Here is a 9,630-nt window from a genome sequence, read left to right on the forward strand (position 1 = left end):
TTGCCTAAGGATCTAGAGTACTTGGAAGAGTCAGGGAACCAGCGTCACCAACACTGATAAAGGATATCTAGTTCCACATTAGCTAAACAGATGGTAACCACAAACAGAAAACAATAGGAATCAACAGGAAAGAGTTGAGATAGGAGATGATGCCACTGTTTAGCATCCATCCATCCTTCATTTGTCTGCAAGTATTGAGTGCCTCCACTGTAACAGGTAAAAAGCTAAAGCTATGGAGGGGAATAATGCAAAGCTCCTGGCATCAAAGCACTTAGTCTTGTGAGCATTTGGTGCATATAATGGGGACAAAGGCAATCAGCAGCTTTGGGGTAGATATGTATCAGAAGGGGAATTTCTGTATCAAAGAAATACTTGTTTCACTTTAAGGATCAAACTCAATTTTTAAAATTGATAGCTAGACAACACTCCTAAAGGCCTAGCTTTGTTGAGAAAGAATGCAAAATGAGGGAAAGAACTCAGGGTTTCACAGAATTCTTTTGTGGAGAGAGAGAGAAAACACAAGCTGATAGAAGTTTGGTTAATCTGAGAATATTAGGGCTGGTTCCCCACTTACCCTAGGGGGGCCTGGGAAGTCTAGAAATATTTCAGAGAAGCTCTACATTTGGTATAATGCCAAGTTTTATGTGATGGAATGATTCTAAAGCAGAATTTAACTTTGGCACTATTAATAATTTTGACCATTGAATTATTGATCATAATTCTTCCTTGTAGGGCCTTGTCCTATAAATATCATAGTGTGTTTAACAGTATACTTTACTTTTACTAACCAGCAGCGCCCATTACAGATATGGCCAACAAAAATGTTGTTGATGGATAGGATAAATGAATGGATAGGATTTGCATATACTGAGATAAGAGACACAACATGAAAAACATATTTCCTGGGTAATAGGGGCTATATACATTATGAATACATCTAGAGGAAGTGGTTTATGTTAATGTCACATTTAGAGAGAGATCTTGGATGGAGCCTTTTTTTTTTTTTAACAGTAAATATGTGGTACTTGAAATAATACTATTGAGATCATCCAGGAAAAGTATATAGGATAAGGCAAGAATAGAACCCAAAATAAAACACTGAAAAGAACTTCTTGAATGAGTGAGTGAGAGGGAAATTCTGCATAGTAAATACTTTAGAAGACAAATCATAAATATGAAAAAAAAGCCTATAGAATAAATTGTTTCATGAAAAGTGTGCTTAAGAGTATCAAACATTGCAACTAAGAAGTAAAAATTGCTTATTTTATTTGACACTAAGGTCACTAGCGATCTCAAACCATTCAGTTTAGTGGCCAGGGACTCTTCTAGAATGTATTAAGTAACAGCTGAGCAGCTAACATAGACAACTCTCCTATAAAATTTGAGGTGGTATCATAGAAATGACTGTGACATGAAGAGAGTTGTTGATTTTTAAGCTATGGGGATTTATATTACAACACGAGAGAAAAACAGATGGATCAAGGCCCTCAAGCAAACAAGAAACAGGAGCCAGAGCACAAGGAAAGGAATCACTTAGGCAATAAGAGAGGAATGTTCTTTGATGTTTTCACCATGACAGGAGGGGAAAAGATTACAGGATTTCTAGAACTGTATGTATGAGCTGCTTGTATGAGAGAGTCTCAGTTTGATGATTTCTATTTCTGTTTAAGAAGTAGTAGAGAAAGAGGCCCTCTTCTCAAGTGAGGGAAATGGGAAGTTGAGGATAATTGAAACATTTTGAATTAGCCTCTGTGAAGAATTATAAAAGGCAGGTAGCTTGGGTTATAGAAGTACTTTTAAGGAGCATTGAGAATTTCATTGAAGCAGATCACACAAAAGTACTGTAACTTGTGAGGAAAGTATCTGTCACAAATGATGGATAGAGTTAAGATGAAAAAGAATTTGGGGCATTAATTTTGAAAGGGATAAAATGAAACAAATACTTGGTTAAGAAACACTGAAAGGGTGAAAGTTGCATTAAAAATATGCCTAACACAAACTTAGCTAACTAAAATTTTACTCAAGGGTAGTCCTAAAATCAACTTGCTCAATAGAACTTATTGATAGCACTTGCTGGTTCAAGCAAAAATTCATTGAATTGGACAGATTTATTGAAGAAAATTGAAGGATGAAAGCATGCTGTCTTAGACTGTGATCCCTGGATCTGTGTGCAAATGGTGTATCAGAAATGCTCTAGAGAGATGCTTGAAAGTTCAGGAGTGTATCTGTCAGGATTTAACCAGCGAAACAGACCAAGTAGGAGGTATATATTAGATTTACTGCAAGAAATCAGCTTAAGCCATTGTAGGAGCCAGCTGGGTAGTCAAATTCAAAATCCATAGAACAGTCCATCAGGAAGAGCAGGCTGGACCTCTCAGTATAGGCTGAAGCTGCTGTCCACAGTCAAAATTTCTTCATCAGTAAGCCTCAGACTGCTCTGAACACACCTTTCAGCTAATTGAATCAGACCCAATCAGATTACCTATGATTGTCCCTTATTTGTATTCAATTGATTGTGGACTTTAACCATATCTAAAAAAATATTCTCACAGCAATACCTAAATTAGTATTTAACTGAATAGGACCATAGAATACCATCATGGCATCATGGGAAGCTACGATTGGGCCAGACACACCCACAACACAGTTGCAATGGAAGCTTCAGCCCTTCCTCTGGGAGTTCATCTGAACCTTCAGAGTTGCTCCAATTGAAGCATGAGTGTCAGGCTTTTGTATCCCCACATCAGCCAGGTGCTGTGGTAACTCACAATGGAGGATGATTCCTATTGAGTGACCACATGTGGGTCTATTGACCCTAAACAGATGATTTGGGTGGAGGACCACAGTACTTACTACACAAGTATTAATTTAAACTGCTGGTGTGGTTCAACAAAATATTTCATTTTAAAGTAATTAAAATATCACACAGGCAGAGCTTTATTGCAGTATTGGTAGGCTTTGTCTCTAGTGTGCTGTATCAATTTTAATTCAAATCAACACACAAACAGTACAGCCCATGACTATTATGATGACTATAATTCTACCAGGTTTTCCATCAATTTCTCTGCATGGTCCCTTGTTGGCTCCTACTGAAGCAATGGGCAGCTGTAGAAGGAGTGCCCTCTGCAAAAATTAACAGCTGTGTGAATTTCAACTTTGGAAGCAGACCATCAGTGAAACTGAAAAATAGAGATTTTTTTTTCATCCATTGTCACCCTTCCACTTATTTAAAAGGCTCAAATAAACTGTCAGTATTTACCATTTTTAAATTGTCCAGAGAAATGGTGGGCTCTTTTTCCTCAGCTAAATAGTTTGCTCTTGGTTCTAGAAATCTAGGATCATTTGGTATAATCTACATTTACATAAAAAAGTCTCTTCCTACTCTTTGTGACTTGATTATTAGGATTCATCCAGTAACTGCTCTCTCTCCTTACCTTTGATGTCTTTGATGCTTTTGCAGATGATCTTAGAAGAGTAGATAAGAACTGCATGTTCATGTGTAGGAAAATCAACAAAACAATTAATTAGATAACTGACTTTTTCATCTGAGCTGAATCCATCAAAAGACAGGTAATTCATTACTTTGATCATCTTTTTCTTTTTCTAATAATTGGATCTGGAAACAGCCAATCATAACAGAAATGTCTACAAACACACTGGTGAAATAAACTACCATTTAACTATCTTAGTAACCTGTTAATTCACTGTTTTTTTTTTCTAAATATGGTATTATTTTCATTGAAAGTATGGCTTAACTTTATAATCTTATGTCATTTGTCTTTAAAAATCCACATTTATGAATCCACATTTTCTTAAAAATACAAGAAATGTCTATATAAATATCTATACAAAGATGTGCATACACAATGCTAATAACACCATGATGCTCAGTTCCAACCTTCTAGTCTTTCAACAGTGTCACATTAGAAATAGTGCAAAACATTATTTAAAACCTGATGATCCCCTTTACTATTCTGAAACTGCCCAAATCTCTCAAGATTTTCTCACCTTAAACCCTAACATGACGGCTGTATTCCATCACAGTCATAGTCCTAGGGGTTTATCATGGTCTCTTCATTCATTTTCTCTCCTCTATGCCCAACCATGCTTAGTGTGATCCTTATTGTTCATGGTCATATTCCCAGCCTTCACAGTCTGCTAAGTAGGATCACACTGTCCTTTTCTTTCAATGGCTCTTTTCTTCCTCGAAAGTGCTATTCTCAGACACCCGGAAAGTCAGGATATGGTGAATAAGTTTCCACACATGTTCATCTTTATCTTGGAAGAAACAAACACTCTATATCTATCTATGTATCTATGGATCTACTTATCTACCTACCTATCTACCCATAAATTGGTCAGTAATTAATGAAAATGAAGAGAATGTTTATAGGAGTGAACTTTATTCAGGCACAAAACTTATTAAAGGACAGTACCTGATGATTCCTAAAACATTGGTAAAGAAAAACAGTTCAAGACAATTGATGTTTTAAGAGTTTGTAGAATACTGAAGAATATCATTAGGAGATATGTAAAAAACTTAAGAGGCATTATTTAAGATAGTAGGATGATGATGAGTTTTGTTTTCCTATATATTTCTCAGTTTTTTAAGATTTTTAAAATTGATCATAGATCAATTTCAATAGGGAAAAATATAAAAATTGATCTCATATTTAAAAGAAATATAGTCTAGTCCAGAAAACAAAAGGAAATAAATATCTAGAATAAATTTATGCTGAGATATGTTTTTGTTTATTTATTTTTAATTTTATTTATTTATTTATTTATTTATTTTATTTATTTTTTTTAATTTTTATTTATTTATGATAGTCACACACAGATAGAGAGAGAGAGAGGCAGAGACACAGGCAGAGGGAGAAGCAGGCTCCATGCACCGGGAGCCCGACGTGGGATTCGATCCTGGGTCTCCAGGATCGCGCCCTGGGCCAAAGGCAGGCGCCAAACCGCTGCGCCACCCAGGGATCCCTTATTTATTTATTTTACAGAAAAAGAGCACAAGCAGGGGGAGCGACAGGCAGAGGGAGAGGGAGAAGCAGACTCCCCACTGAGCAGGCAGTCCCACGTGGGGCTTGATCCCAGGACTCTGGAATTATGGCCTGAGCTGAAGGCAAAGGCTTAACCAACTGAGCCATCCAGATGCCCCTGAAATATGTTTTGAAATTATATATCTTTCTCAACTGAAGATGAGGTTCCATCCCAATAAACTTGTGGTTACGTTGAATATAGAGTTAAGTAGAAAATGTATTCGATACACCTAACCTACCAACCTACCAAACATCATAGCTTAGCCTCACCTGCCTTAAACATGCCCAGAATGCTTACATAGCCTACTGTTGGACAGAATCATCTAACACATAGACTATTTTATAATAAAATGTTTAATATCTCATGTAATTTATTGGATACTATACTGAAAGTGACAAATAGAATGGTTTTAACTGTCTTGGTTGTTTACCTTCCTGATAATGTGGCTAACTGGCAGCTGAGGCTTTAGTACTGCTGCCCTGCATCACAGGAGAATACCACGCCACCTATATCTTGCCCTGGAGATCAAAATTCAAAATTCGAATTAGAGTTTCTCTTAAATATATCACTTTTGCACCATTGTAAAGTGAAAAAAAAAAAAAAAGGAAGTTAAACTCTCACAAGTCAGAGACAGTCTGTCCTCAAAACTTCATACAATTTTAAATATTTAATATGCATTTCTAAATAGTTAATATTTTAATGTTTAATCATTTTCTGAAAAAATTGTTACGGAGTATTTTTCATAGTTTCAGTCTTTTAAAATATTATGTCACTGTAACTATCCTTTCTCTGCTAGACTCTAAATTCAATCAAGCCATGTGTAATGGTATGTGACAGCCAGCAGAGCCCAAAATATACATATTTTTTTTTTCCTAGGCAAATATCCCATTTAGTATTGACTAATTTACAGTTGCAATGTTCTGGATTCCATACCACATTTTTAGTTAACCTTTCATTTTGACAGTAATGTTTATCCTTCACCACTTTTTCATCTTCACATCATACCTGTGGAATTCATTATGCTCTCCTTAGTAACAGATGTTGCTTCCTGAATATTCAGTCTTTACATGTGGCATACTTTCAGTATTTCAAAGATAACATATTCTACTGAATTGTGTTAATTTATGGTACTAAAGAGGTTTATCTAGTTTGTCCTGCCTCTTCCTCTGAATCTGAGAAGGATAAAACTCTCCCTGACTCCACTTTGTCGAGATGTAAATATTTAAAAACCATATCCCCAGATTATTCCTATATTGCATATAAAGCCAGCTGCAGGATGGCTTTGGTGGTATAAATGGCGTTAGCTCTTTTAAGTTTATCTTTTTAGCATTTCCCCTTGATTGTATGCACAGAAACTAAAATAGAATGTGCTTGCTTTGCAGGTACATCTCAAACTGTCTACCCAACTCTACATTTCCAGGTAGATTGATACCACGAGCCATTACTATGTAGACATTTTAGGGTTGCCACTTATAAGAAACATTTATTTTTTATACCCTAAAGTAGCTTAAGTCTAGACATACTTTTTCATTAGGATTGAGTTCAGCTTCTGCATACTTTTATGGTTTTGGTGTCTTCATTATTGATTTGAGTCAAACTCTGGTCCTTTCATCATCTTGAAAATTGGGAATGGAAAGTTAAGGATTGGGAATATGATTTATTTTTTTAAATAGAAGAAAAGATTTATCTTCCCTGACTTATGCATTCTTTGTTATAGAGACTCTTCCTCTAAGTTAACATTGTTTGCAGATAGAGAAAGAGTTAGTCACCGCCTGAAGTCGTGCTTTTCTCTTCACGACTTCATTTAGAAAACATGAAGAGAAAAGTGACTCTTTGGAATAACTACAGGAAGTAAAAAAGTGCTTGAGGAGACCAAAAATATTTTTAATAATTTTTTTAAAAAAAGCAAAAACCACAATCTCATACACACACTATTGGTGAAGTATAACTAAAAACAAAATATCCTGCCAAGCCAAAAAACCTCTCCACAAAGGTAGAAGAGAAAAGAAAACAGTTGCATTATTGAATAAGAATTAAACCAGAATGTGACACCCATCAGACACTGTACTAAAAGAGTGCAAAGACAAAAAGAAAACTCTCCCTTTTATGTAGCCAAACAGATGCCACTCATTTACATACACACTCTCAAGATAAACAATAACTAGTCCTCAAGTGGGAGGATTTGATAGCATCACTTGTTGCACACAATTCATCCTAGATTCACCTTGCCATTGAGATGACCATTTGTGTTAGCTAATTGGCTTTACCCAAGGGAAAAGAATTTCTTCACATCTTTATGACAGAAGGCATTTTTGCAAATTACAGCAAAGCCCCCACCAAAATTAGATTCCTACCCTCCCACAGAAACGGGAGGTTAGGAGTGCTGTCTTCCTTGATGATTACATTTCAAAGGTCCTTGAGCAAGATATCCCTGGGTCACAAAGCTGGCAAGAGGCTTATTTAGCTCTTAAAAAGATTTATATGCACTTAAAAGAGACAGAGAAAGAACTTACAATTAATATATTTCTAATGTAAACGTTCCATGAAAAGAGAAATAGAATTTCTTTCCTTATTCTCAATAGGGAGAATTAAGCCTCTTATTTTTAATTTATATTTGTTTTTATGACACACACACACACACACACACACACACACACACACACCCCACATGCAACAAATGGAAGCTGCCTGAGTACAGAGAATAGCAAAGTAGCATACAAATATGTTGTTTCTCTTTGGTCTTGCCACTCTCTTAAGCTTTTATACCTTACCTTGCTAAAATGGAACAAGCACCCTTTAACAACATTTTTAGATATTTTGCACTGGTCACTTCTACTGATACCACTGCAAAGATTAAAGAGGACTTTGTATCCAGATTGGGTCTTTAGACCTAACCTCTGCTTATTGATTGTTCTGTAAAGTAACACATCCAAAGCATCACACACTCAGCATGACATTTCAGCTATTTTGTAAGATATATTTTATGTCTATGGAAGAGATCTCAGGAAACCAACAAGAAAGTGACTGATATGCAGAGTCGTTTCAACAATTTGTTCTCCGACAGCTTGTCTATACCATGAAGCCAGAGAAACTTCCCTCGAGACCATTTCCTTTCTGGAAGCTTTCCACATATTCCACTCCTATTTCGGTCCCAACTATTTCCTTCATAGACATCTGACAATTTTGAGCTAGCTGCTCTTTGGTCTGTGTCTGGAAAGTTTTAAATTTGTTTCTTTTCTAGACTCCCTGCTTGCATCCTGCTGCTAACACATTTGGTTATTAAGCAATTACTCTTGATTGATTCTGTTTGCTCCAGTCTTTTCCTTTCCAACTTCTGTTAGAAATTTCCCTCCATACCTTGTGAATTGACTCCATGTATAATTCAAAGATCTCAGATTATTTCCTTTACTATTTGTGTTTCATTACTAAATATTTATCTCATTAAATCACTAGCATTCTGAATTATTTGCATTACCCCCCAAATATAATACTTATCATTTATAATGAAAAAATATATTTAGGGTAGTGTAGTTTTATACTAGCTGGAAGGAAATACAGGATAAAGCATATAGTGTGTCCCTAGTTTTACTGCCAGATGGGGCCTCCCATGGAAGTTAATTTCATTTGAATTTATAAGGAAGAAATGTTCAAAATCATTTAGAGCTTTAAATTTTATAAAAAAAATTTTTTCTACTCCACATCATTTTCCTCAAATTTTACAGAAAATTAAAATAAAGAAAAAATAATTATCAAAACAGAGATTTAAGCATTTTGTAAGTCATCAGATATAGCTGCTGAGTTAAAGCACATGAAATGGGTAATCATAACCTTTTACTTTCCCTAAATCTGATCAAATTCCATTGAATTTAATTTTCAAGGACTGTCTGGTTTTAGTTGATAATGAGCAAGCAATAGTCCTGAGCTTCAAAATCATTATTGATTGCCAGAAGGGTTGAATTAATCTGATTGAGTCTACTGCAGTCTGGTTCAAAGATGGTTAGATAAGGTAACAGATTTAAAAACTCACTGGACTGAAAGCTGTTGTAAGGTCATGGTCATCCAGCCTGTCAAATCCTTCTTTATGCCATCTACAGCAATTAAATGTGGAGGTCATAGATATGTATAACTGGGCATAAGTAGTGACACATGATAGATCAATTAATTCTGGACAATTTTAAAAATTTCAAATTCCTTTGTGATACCTTTTTTGAGAAATGTTTATAGTATTACTGGGCAGTATTTGCTTTTTTATACTTAATGAATGGAGAGCCATGAAGTTAATCACATAGCACTATTGTTAACCAGGAAAGTGCCAGTAGAACTAGGATTTGACTCCTCAATCTTAGTTGAATGAATTTCACTCACGTGGAATTCATTAAATATTTAGTTGGCTCCGTTCTTCACATTTTAGATGCAAAGTAGCTTTCTCAGGAAAACTTTATCCAAGCCCTAACACGCATTAGAATTGATCTCATTGCTGGATTTTTCCAAGTTGCGTATTTCTAGCAGGCATTCATCCCGGATGTGGTTTAATATTTGCTGGATAATCTGTTGTTTGTCCTCCTATTGGAATTTATAAAAGCA

The 9,630-nt window shown here is 35.5% G+C and overlaps 1 long non-coding RNA gene across 1 annotated transcript in view; it reads right to left on the reverse strand.

The window, feature by feature from the left end:
• LOC125753337 (uncharacterized) overlaps positions 1 to 6,663 on the reverse strand; it is a 28,750-nt gene extending 22,087 nt beyond the window's left edge. The window contains exons 1-2 of the long non-coding RNA XR_007404920.1: positions 6,570 to 6,663; positions 3,435 to 3,485 (exon numbers count right to left, since the gene is read on the reverse strand). This is a non-coding gene — a long non-coding RNA (uncharacterized LOC125753337). The remainder of the gene's footprint in view (positions 1 to 3,434; positions 3,486 to 6,569) is intronic.
• Between the last annotated feature and the right edge of the window lie 2,967 nt (positions 6,664 to 9,630).

The sequence above is a fragment of the Canis lupus genome, chromosome 22, assembly GCF_003254725.2.
Source record: "Canis lupus dingo isolate Sandy chromosome 22, ASM325472v2, whole genome shotgun sequence".
In the NCBI taxonomy this organism is placed as follows: domain Eukaryota; kingdom Metazoa; phylum Chordata; class Mammalia; order Carnivora; family Canidae; genus Canis; species Canis lupus.